The sequence below is a fragment of the Heloderma suspectum genome, chromosome 4 (genome assembly GCF_057233095.1).
Source record: "Heloderma suspectum isolate Gila_16-S chromosome 4, 16-S_ref, whole genome shotgun sequence".
NCBI lineage: Eukaryota > Metazoa > Chordata > Lepidosauria > Squamata > Helodermatidae > Heloderma > Heloderma suspectum.
In genome coordinates, this window is record NC_139461.1 from 157424060 (window position 1) to 157434464 (window position 10405).

The 10405-nt window shown below is 46.3% G+C and overlaps 1 pseudogene; it reads left to right on the plus strand.

Annotated features, from left to right (window-relative positions):
• Positions 1–1132: 1132 nt before the first annotated feature.
• LOC146347548 (protocadherin alpha-3 pseudogene) lies at positions 1133–10143 on the plus strand (annotated as a pseudogene).
• The last annotated feature ends 262 nt before the right edge of the window (positions 10144–10405 follow it).

A 10405-nucleotide genomic window follows, 5' to 3' on the forward strand; every position in this document is an offset into this window, starting at 1 on the left:
GATGATATGTTGGTGAATGTTGAAATTCACATGTGAATGCTGAAGATTCCAAATCAATTTTGTGGAAGTCTTCTCCCACTTCCAGACATTTACTGTTATATATACAGATGGTTTTATTATTGACTTGACAAGATTCTGAAAAGGGAAGGATGTTCTAGGTCTCTAGGGACTTACCTGTCTGGTCCATTTCTCTCTGAATACTACACTCACACGCACATAGAGCACATCCCTCAAAGCAGAACCCTTGGGAACATCTCAGAATGCATTGATTACTTGAACGGTGAGGCCACTCCATGTTCAGAAGTCTATGGATGCATATGGAATTTGGAAACAAGTTTATGAGGTGAGGAAAAATAAGTTGCAATTTCCTTAGAGATTCTCTTTCACGTACCCCAACTTTCTCCCCACTCCTCACTCTTTTGTGTCTAACACGAAGCTGAAGCTGGTTCCAAGTTCTGTATTTGTGGTTCTCAGTTTCCCATTAGATTTATAAGATTCTTGTAGTTTGGTTGAGAAATTCACCAATTAAAGGGAGAAAACAATCCCGGATGGAAAGGGCCTTATCCTCAAAACCTGAATTGGATCCTATTCCCATCAGTGCTTTTCCTTGCATGGAACTCCTGAAACAAAAACAAATGAAAAGATCCCCAAATACGTTTGAGACAATAAATAATAAATAACATTTTATGTAACAGTGACCTTAAAAGATGGAAGCTGTTAAAAGCATAGTACACGTGAAATGAAATGTTCATGATCACCAGCAAATGAAAATATACATGATATAAAGCCATTTTTCAAAGGAAAAAATGCCTTAATTATTATTCATTAAAATATGCATTTCTCTCCATTCAATGGGAAAAGTGAGAACATCAAGCAGACTCAAGCCCCTCCCCCCAAGCCTATATATAAGGTAACTGTATTTATCCATCTAGTCGCATGATGTCGCTCTCTACTTAAATATCACGCTAAGACTGAAAGGTGGACAAAAGGCTCTTTCTCTGCTTTGTCATCAGAGATCATTTAGTTTTTGTAACTGGATGAGCAAAAGGGTATTACCAGGCTGAACTAGGTTTTTAGCATTTATTTTACAAAGATATACAACAAACTACGTTAAATATGAATTATTTCTGAGATGGTTATTCCATGGGGAGACTCCTCAATGGGGAGAAGGCAACTGCTGCAGCTGATTCTGCTCCACACAGCCTGGGAGGTGGGGAGCGGCCAGCTCCATTATTCTGTGCCGGAGGAATCTGAGCACGGCACCTTTGTGGGCCGCATCGCCCAGGATCTGGGGCTGGAGGTGGGAGAGCTGGTGCCTCGGATGTTCCGGATGGAATCCCAAGACGATGGGGACTATTTCAAGGTAAATGAGCAGAATGGGATTTTGTTTGTCAATTTGCGGATAGACAGGGAGGAGCTGTGTGGCAGAAGCCCAATCTGCACCATTCATCTGGAGGTGATTGTGGATAAACCCCTGAGGGTCTTCCATGTGGAAGTGGAGATTGCAGACATAAATGACAATGCCCCTGTTTTCTCCGTTAGAGAGCAGAATTTAGCTATCTTAGAATCAAGAGTCCAAGGCTCCCATTTTCCAATAGAAGAAGCTTCTGATGCAGACATAGGTACCAATGGTCAGGTGACCTACAAGCTCAGTTCCAATTACCATTTCTCTGTGGAAGAGCTCATGAATGATGAGCACAGTAAGACTTTGGTTCTGATGTTAAATAAACCACTGGATCGTGAAGTATCTCCAGAGCATCAGTTGTTACTTTCAGTAATAGACAGTGGACAGCCAGCACTCACTGGCACGGTCCTACTGGTGATTACTGTGGTGGATGTCAATGACAATGCACCTGCATTTAACCAGTCAGTTTACAAAACTGAATTATTGGAAAACGCTGCAAATGGAACATTAGTGATTAAACTGGAAGCAAGAGATATGGATGATGGAATGAATAAGGAGATTTCCTATTCACTTAGCAACCTTGTTGCTCCCAGTATAAAGGAAAAGTTTAGCATAGATCCTAATAATGGAGAAGTTAGGGTGAAAGGAAATGTGAATTTTGAAGAGGGTACAGCATATGATATACAGATCGAAGCAACAGATAAGGGTGCTTATCCCTTGTCTGGACATTGCAAAGTTCTCATAGAGGTTTTGGATGTGAATGACAACAGCCCTGAGATGTCTCTGAAGTCACTGTCTGTGCCAGTTTCGGAGGACTCCCCACCAGGGACAGTGGTGGCCCTGATCAGCATCTTAGACAGGGACTCTGGGGCTAACGGGCAGGTCAGCTGCTCTGTGTGGCCCCGCCGGCTCCCCTTCAAGCTACTGCCCACCTTCAAGAACTACTACTCTCTGGTGGTGGCTGAGCCCCTGGATCGGGAGCGGGAAGCAGAATACAAGCTGATAGTGACAGCCCAGGACCAAGGCGCTCCATCGCTATCAACCACCAGTAGCCTAGTGGTGCCCATTGGCGATGTGAATGACAACGCCCCCGCCTTTGCTCAACCCACTTACACGGTCTTTGTGAAGGAGAACAACCCGCCTGGTGCCCACATCTTCACTGTGTCTGCCTCAGACCCAGACATGGCTGAGAATGCCCTGGTCAGCTACTGGATGGACGAGCAGCTCTGGCCCCTGTCCAGCTACATCTCAGTGCACTCAGAGAGTGGGAAGCTCTATGCCTTGCAGCCCTTGGACTACGAGGAGCTGAAGCTGCTGGAGTTCCAGGTGAGCGCCAAGGATGCCGGGCTGCCCTCCTTGTGTGGCAACATGACGGTGCAGCTCTTTGTGGTGGATGAGAACGACAACATGCCAGCAGTGTCTGTGCCAGTAGAGGAGGCCTCCACCCTGCTGGTGGTCCCCATGACAGCTGGGCACGTGGTGGGCAAGATCCATGCCCTAGACGCGGACTCAGGCTACAATGCGTGGCTGTGCTATGAGCTGCACGAGGGGACCAGTGGGCCTTGGCGTGTGGGGCTCTACAGCGGTGAGATCAGTACAACACATGCCTTGGATGAAGTGGAGGGCGGCAGCAGCCATCGTTTGCTGGTCCTGGTAAAGGACCACGGCCAGCCAGCGCTCTCAGCCACAGCCACGCTGAGTATTTCACTGGTAGCAAGTGCTCAGGCTGTCCAGGCTGATGCCCGCCTCCCTGGAATGGGCAGGAGCCCAGAGCCCCTAGTGGACAATATCAACATCTACCTCATCATAGCCATCTGCTCAGTGTCCAGCTTGTTCCTGCTGGCCATCATTATGTACGTTGCCCTGCGATGCCATTGCCAGCCGAAGGAGGCCGTGATGTATGGTCCTGGCACGGCCACATTGGTATGTGCCAGCGAAGTGGGCAGCTGGTCGTATTCCCAGCGCCACAGTCGCCTCTTAGCGGGTGTGGCAGGGGAGCCCAGTGCCAAAAGCGACCTCATGGTTTTCACCCCCAACGTACCTGTTTTTGCAGAGAAACAGCAGGATCTGCTCTGTGCAACGGTTAGTGAACCCACTTTCAAACGGTATAGTTTGTTCAAAATATTTGTACAGTAATATTTTTTCATTTCGTCATATAATATGATCTTACTGTCATCTTTTTCCAAGTTCAGTATGAACCCTCTTAACAAATAACAGTGCCACTTTCATTCCAATGATTTTACAGGGATTTTGTATTTGTATTTGGTCAGAAAGTTTCTTTGGGAGTTTCCCAAACAATGTTGTGGCCCTTTTTGAATTTCCAAGTAAGAGAATGATGTAAATGGTGCTTGTAATATAGTAGCAATATAACCACAATGTTAACAGCTCAGTTAGTAGGATCAGTGAATTGTACTTTTTTGTGGAGAGTGGGGGAAGGATATTATGTGTCATGTTTCCCATTTCATTTCAGTTACTAATTTTACTATGTATACCATTTCTCAGGAGGAAGGCAACGAGGTATGCTCCCTCCTCTGGGTTTGGTTTAGAAAGTAGCACAAGACTTCTTTTATGAATGTTCACATGGTATACATATCATGAGAAATTTTCCCAAATTGATTCCAAATAGTTTTCCTGACTTTAGTAAGCATCAGCAATAAAGAAACGCTTCCTTCCTTGTCATGAGGTGACTGCTGTTTTTAATATTGTCTCAATACATATCAAGTATTAAGTCACATGTAGGAAGAAAGCCAGACTATGAAGCACATGGTCTTCGATGTCTATATACTAATGCCCAGAGTATGGGAAACAAACAGAATGAACTTGAACTCTTAATACAGGAGGGAAATTATGACTTGATAGGTATAACTGAGACTTGGTGGGATGACTCTCATGACTGGAATACAGCAGTTGAAGGATATAACTTGTTCAAAAAGAACAGGAGGAACAGAAAGGGAGGCGGGGTTGCACTGTATGTGAAAAATACATATCTCTGCACAGAAATACAGGAGGAGGAGCTTGGTAGCCCCATCGAGAGCATCTGGGTTGAAATAAATGGAGCAAAGAATAAAAGGAACCTGGTGGTCGGAGTCTACTACCGGCCACCCAATCAAGGAGAAGCCAAGGATGAAACTTTTGAAAAGCAAATAGCCAATGTTTTAAGGAAGCATGATGTAGTAGTAATGGGGGACTTCAATTTCCCCGATATTTGTTGGGAGACAAATTCTGCAAAACATGGCCCCTCCAGGAAATTCCTGACTTGTGTGGCGGATAACTTCCTCCTACAGAAAGTAGAGGAAGGAACTAGAGGATCGGCTATCCTTGACTTGATCCTAACCAACAGAGATGACTTAGTGGATAAAGTAGCAGTTACAGGAACTCTGGGGGAAAGCGACCATGTTGTACTTGAGTTCTTGGTTCTAAGGGAAGCAAAAGCCGAGTGTACTCAAACGCGTACCCTGGATTTTAGGAAAGCTGATTTTAATAAACTCAGAACAATGATCAGTAAGGTCCCATGGCAAACAATGCTAGCGAGAAAAGGAGTCCAAGATGGGTGGGAACTTTTAAAAAAGGAAATTCTCAAGGCACAATCACAAACAATTCCAACAAGAAGAAAAGGTGGAAGACAACAGAAGAAGCCAATGTGGCTTCACAAAAAGCTTAGGGATGACCTGAAAACAAAAAAGGACACATATAAGAAGTGGAAAGAAGGCCAAGTAACAAAGGAAGAGTACAGGCAGGTAGCACAGAATTGCAGGGATGGCGTCAGGAAGGCTAAAGCGGAGAACGAGGTGAGGTTAGCGAGGGATGCTAAAAACAACAAAAAGGCTTTCTCCAGCTACGTGCATAGTAAAAGGCAGAGGAAAGAAATGGTTGTTCAGCTATTAAATAAGGATGGCAAAATGATAACAGATGACAAAGAAAAGGCAGAAGTGCTCAATTCCTACTTTGGCTCAGTCTTCTCCCAAAAGAGGGTCTATGACCCCCCTGGCAAAGGCGAAGTACAGGCTGAAGGGGCAGGATTGCAGCTTGAGATCGACAGGCATATGGTCAAGGAACACCTCATTACTTTGAATGAGTTCAAATCTCCAGGGCCAGATGAACTGCATCCTAGAGTAATAAAGGAACTGGCAGAAGAACTCTCAGAACCGCTGTCTATTCTCTTTGAGAAATCATGGAGGACCGGGGAAGTGCCAGATGACTGGAGGAGGGCTAACGTTGTCCCTATCTTCAAAAAGGGTAAAAAGGAGGAACCTGGGAACTACAGACCAGTCAGTCTGACATCAATCCCTGGGAAAATTCTGGAGCAGATCATAAAGCAATCCATCTGGAAGCACCTTGACAACAATGCCGTGATTACTCGAAGCCAACATGGATTTGTCAAAAACAAGTCCTGCCAGACAAATCTGATCTCATTTTTTGATCAAGTCACCTCCCTTGTAGACCGTGGGAATGCTGTAGACATCATATACCTCGACTTCAGCAAAGCTTTCGACAAAGTGCCCCATGATATCCTGATGAGCAAACTAGCTCAAAGTGGGCTAGATGAAACAACGATCCGGTGGATCCACAGTTGGCTACAGAATCGGACTCAAAGAGTGCTTATCAATGGGACCTTCTCAAGCTGGGGAGAGGTAACGAGTGGGGTACCGCAGGGCTCAGTCCTGGGCCCAGTGCTCTTCAACATTTTTATTAATGACTTGGAGGAGGAGGTGCAGGGAATGCTGATCAAATTTGCAGATGACACAAAATTGGGAGGGATAGCTAATACTTTGGAAGACAGAAACAAAATTCAAAGTGATCTGGATAGACTGGAGTGCTGGGCAGAAAACAACAGAATGGCATTTAATAGGGACAAATGCCAAGTTCTGCACCTAGGAAAAAGAAACCAAATGCACAGTTACAAGATGGGGGATACGTGGCTCAACCACACTACGAGCAAGAAGGATCTTGGAATTGTCGTCGATCACAAGCTGAATATGAGCCAACAATGTGATGTGGCTGCAAAAAAGGCAAATGCTATTTTGGGCTGCATTAATAGAAGCATCGCTTCCAAATCCCGGGAAGTACTAGTTCCCCTCTACTCAGCACTGGTTAGGCCTCATCTGGAGTACTGTGTCCAGTTCTGGGCACCACACTTTAAGAAGGATGCAGACAAGCTGGAGAGGGTTCAAAGGAGGGCAACAAAGATGATCAGGGGACTGGAAACAAAGCCCTATGAAGAGAGACTGAAAGAACTGGGCATGTTTAGCCTTGAGAAGAGAAGACTGAGGGGAGATATGATAGCACTCTTCAAGTACTTGAAAGGTTGTCACAGAGAAGAAGGCCAGGATCTCTTCTTGATCATCCCAGAGTGCAGGACACGGAATAATGGGCTCAAGTTACAGGAAGCCAGATTCCGGCTGAACATCAGGAAAAACTTCCTGAGTGTCAGAGCAATACGGCAATGGAACCAATTACCTGGGGAGGTGGTGGGCTCTCCCACACTGGAGGCCTTTAAGACGAGGCTGGACAGCCATTTGTCAGGGATGCTCTGACTTGGATTCCTGCATTGAGCAGGGGGTTGGACTCGATGGCCTTGTAGGCCCCTTCCAACCCTACTATTCTATGATTCTAAGTATTAAGTCAGAAGGATGCAAACTTCAAAGACGTCCCCATGCTAAGGACTATGGGGACAGGGCAGTGGTTGAGTAACCCCAGCAGCCCACTCTGTTTCCCAGTTAGAGACTATGTTTGCAGACAAGCCAGACAGGAAAGAATTTGTAAACAGCTGTCGCTTGTTATCAACATCCAGGACTCCGGAGCTTTACATACCAGGCCAACTGGGGCTCCTCGTTTCCACCAGAAGGACTTGACGGACAATGCCAAAACTGGAAACAGGTCAAGTAGAATACTCCTAAGCTTGTGAAGAGTGCCTTTCCCTCACTATGCAGTAACCACATATCCTGATATTGGCGGATGAATTTAAAGGGAGAGTGACTTGCAGGCAGGTGGAAATCTTAGCACATCCCATTTTAGTAATTAAAGCACTGTTTAATTGCCATCTTCCCCTTCCCAACACAGTTTAGAATCCTATTCCACACACATCCTATTCCATACACATCCATGCTTACACATTCCAATGTCTTTTGAGAGAAGACTATAGGTGTGTGTATTAAATCAACTAAGCACTTATAATATGGTGATAAGGAAATCGCTGGATATGCCACGTTACATATATCTGTCTGTCTGTCTGGCTGTCTCTCTCACATCATCATCATCATCATCATCATCATCATCATCAGACAGCTTCACAAGCCCTCATAATTTATTTTGACATTTTGGGGCCAGTGTGCATTGGGGAAGAGTCAGTCCATGTAAGGACGTTGGGGGCTGTGCCAGTGCATGGGACTCCATCTCTCTTAGTCGTGTTCATGTACCTTGTTCAGACTTAATGAATTAACAAGGCTTCTGTTTTGAATGGAGTGACTGGTCAGACTCGATGAGCAGGGACACTTTTTTTAACCTAATTCAATTTATAATAATAAATTAAGTCACTTAAAACATATTGAACATCAGTTTAGGTTTTGCTGTTTCACGGTGACTTCCAATAGTTTCCGTTGTGTTCAGAGGCCTGGGACTGACTCTGGATTCAGTTTAAGCTTAATAGATCTATAAAACTTTGTTTTATTTGTTCCTTTCTTGCATGCAGCCAAAAGAAGACTCCAACCCTTACTTCCAGAACCCCCCTTGACCTGCCAGTGTAGACTAATCTGTTGTTAATCGAGGGCATTCTGAAATCCTGGCCTGGATCACAGAATGGATCTCCCACAAATATTACAGTCATAAAATTTCTGTCTGTGGGGCTTTCCTGTGCAGCCCAAAGGCTCTCAGGGGTCCATATTAAGAACAAAGAATTGCCTTACTAGAACAGACCAAGGCCCACCTGGGGGGAATCTTCATGGAAACACACTGAGAATCGCTTTCAGCTTTTCTCTGCTCTTTCCTGAAATCGGCTTTGGTCCATCAGTGGCACACTAAGTCAAAAAAAGCAGACTCTACCCCTCCCAAACCAAGGGCTTTCACAGGTCACACTGCACTCTCATCCACCTTACTTTGGGCTGGGCTGGGCTGGGCTGGGAGGAGTCAACAGGTAAGAGAGGCTTGGTCCCCACCCCCCTCTTTCCCCTGCTCAGGGACAGGAAATGTATTCCAAGGGATATCAGGCATTCATAGGAAAGGCCCAGAGCTTTTTGACTGGAAGTTTCCCTACATCCCACCTAGTGTGCTTGCCAATCTTTCTCCACAGAAATGAGATTCCCATACCACTAAAGAGTTAAACCCTTAAAGCATTAAAGCAGTGACTCTTTAATATATCCCAGAGCTAGATGAGAGCCTCTGTAAAGCCCCTTCCCCCACCCACTTCTGTGCATGCTTACTGGGAAGTAAGAAATAAATCTCACTCCCCTGCAGTGAATCTTTAACATTTCCCAATGCATATGGTCCCACAGCATATTGCTAAAGCGTTAAAGGGTTAAAACGCTAACGCTCTGTAGCTCCTTAAATGCTTTAGTGCTTTAACCCTTTAATGTTTTAGCAATATGCCTGGCTCCATATGCACTGGGATGTGTTAAAGATTCACTGCAGGCGAGTGAGATTTATTTCTTACTTCTGAGTAAACATGCACAGAAAGGGGGATATGTTAAAGATTAAAAGCAGGCTACTTAAGGTGAGTGAGTGTCCCACTAGGGGTGTATGGACCCCATGACTTCTGGTTGGGGGCCCCCGCAGAGGGGAAATCCAGGCTGCTTGGCCCCCCACAGATTTCCCTGGAGCCTTACCGCATTTGTCGGATTTTGGCTGTGCCAGGACCCTTGTTCCCCATGCGACCTTTAAGGAAGACCTTGACAGCTGGCGGAGGGAGGAAGGGCCTCGGTGGCACCCCAGCACTCTCACCCTGGACTCCTTGAGAGAAGCCAGGGGGAGATTGCTGGGGGCTGGCTGTGCTGGGACCTGTCCTGCCTCTGCCAGCTGTCAAGCGCTTTCTTAATGGCTGGCGCGGGGAGGAAGGGCTTTGGCAGCACCCCAGCGCCCTTCCTTGGACTCCTTAAGAGGAGGCCAGGGTGAGCACGCTGGGGGCTGGCTGCGCTGAGACCCTTCTTCCCTGTGCCGGCTGTGAAGGGCGCCCTTGACAGCTGGCGGAGGGAGGGAGGGCCTCGGCGGTACTCCAGCACTCTCACCCCCGTGCCATTTAGCGTGGAGGAGAGCTGCCCCGCCGGAAATCTGACAGACCCGGAGGTGAGGGGGGTTGGTCCGCTGCGGACTTCACAGGTCCGATTCTTGAGAATCCAGCCTGATTTGAATCCGCAGTGGATTTCTCCGCCATCCCTAGTCCCCATTACTGCATTGTGAGGGGTCGCTGCTCTGCTCCTGGTGGTTTTCTCAATGGGAAAAGCTACTTAGATTGGGAAAACAAAAGGGAATGGGGCATCCCACCCCCTTGACCACAACTCTGCCAGGCCACAGAGGCACGCCCAGGATTTAATGCGGGGAGAGTGGCACATGACATGGCACACTGTAGCAAAACTACACAGGAGCCTCATTTTAGGAAAAAGACACAGTGAAAGGACTTTCAGAAACTGTGTCTTTTCTAGAGGGAAGTGACAGCTTTGCTGTGGATTGGCAACAATGCATGTGCTGCAAATGACCCCAACGTGCTCCCCCTCCACAGTAAATCGCCTGTGAAGATTGGCTTTGTCTAGCATTCTGTTTCGAACAGCAGCTTGCTAAATGATAATGGCCCAATTCCATAGTGTTTGTCCCTAGCACCTAAACATTGATGTGCCTTCCTTTCAATAACCATTTCTTAATTTTATACTCCTGATATTATTGAAACATAGGTCCATGGAACTGAAACCCTGAGGATATAATTATCTCCCTCCCTTTTCCTATGTACCCCCCCCCCCAGGTTCTCTGTACAAGTACATAAAAGTAAATTCTGCTAACATTCTGCACACATCGATA